The following is a 993-nucleotide window of genomic DNA, read 5'->3' as shown; positions in this document are numbered from 1 at the left end:
CACATTAGGGATTTCATTGAGATCTGCGACACCTTCAAGTTCAGCAGTGTTTCTGAAGATGCTATAAAGCTGAGACTATTCCTATTCTCTCTGAGGGACAAGGCTAAGAGCTAGTTACACTCTCTACCAGCTGGTTCGATTACTACTTGGGAAGATCTTGCTCAAAAGTTTCTTACTAAATTCTTCCCTATAGCAAAGACAGCTGCAATCAGGAATGCTATTACTCAATTTGTGCAGCAAATGGGAGAATCGCTTTGTGAAGCTTGGGAGCGCTACAAGGAGATGCTTAGGAAGTGTCCTCATCATGGAATGCCTGATTGGATGATCATCAATTATTTTTACAATGGGTTGGGAGCACAGTCCAGACCCATGCTCGATGCAGCATCAGGTGGAGCATTATGGGCAAAGAGCTATAAGGAAGCCTATGATCTAATTGAATTGATGGCTGCTGATGCATATCAGTATCCAACCCAGAGATGTCCACAGGGCAAGGTAGCAGGAGTTCTTGAAGTGGATAAAGCTACGGCTATCACTGCTCAACTAAAGGCGTTGTCCATGAAGATCGATTCTTTGGCTAACTATGGTGTTAAGCAGATAATTAGTGTTTGTGAGCTGTGTGCAGGTCCGTATGTGATGGAGCAATGCACTATATCTAGTGACTCAGCTCAGTTTGTGAGCAACTTTCAGAGATCGCAGCAACCAGTTCCAAACACTTTTCATCCTAACAACTGGAATCATCCTAACTTCAGCTGGAGCAACAATCAGAATGCGATACAACAGCCATTCCAGCAGTTTGGAAATAAGCTATTCAATCCTCCTGGTTTTCAGCAACAAATTACACCAAAACAACAAATTCATGACGCATGTCTATCTTCGAATGAAAAATCTGAATTGGAGGAGTTGCGGCTTATGTGCAAAAACCAGGCTCTTATATGCCAAGCCAAGTTATTTCTATCAAGACTCTGGAGAACCAAATAGGGAAAATTGCTAATG

At 42.5% G+C, this 993-nt stretch overlaps 1 non-coding gene across 1 annotated transcript; it reads right to left on the bottom strand.

Moving 5' to 3' along the window:
* Positions 1–204: 204 nt before the first annotated feature.
* On the bottom strand, positions 205–311 carry LOC141681029 (small nucleolar RNA R71). Its single transcript, XR_012558483.1, has one exon. It is a non-coding gene; the product is annotated as a small nucleolar RNA R71 (small nucleolar RNA).
* Positions 312–993: the final 682 nt, after the last annotated feature.

Source organism: Apium graveolens, chromosome 1 (genome assembly GCF_009905375.1).
Source record: "Apium graveolens cultivar Ventura chromosome 1, ASM990537v1, whole genome shotgun sequence".
NCBI classification, from domain to species: domain Eukaryota; kingdom Viridiplantae; phylum Streptophyta; class Magnoliopsida; order Apiales; family Apiaceae; genus Apium; species Apium graveolens.
This window is presented reverse-complemented; position numbering and strand designations above follow the sequence as displayed.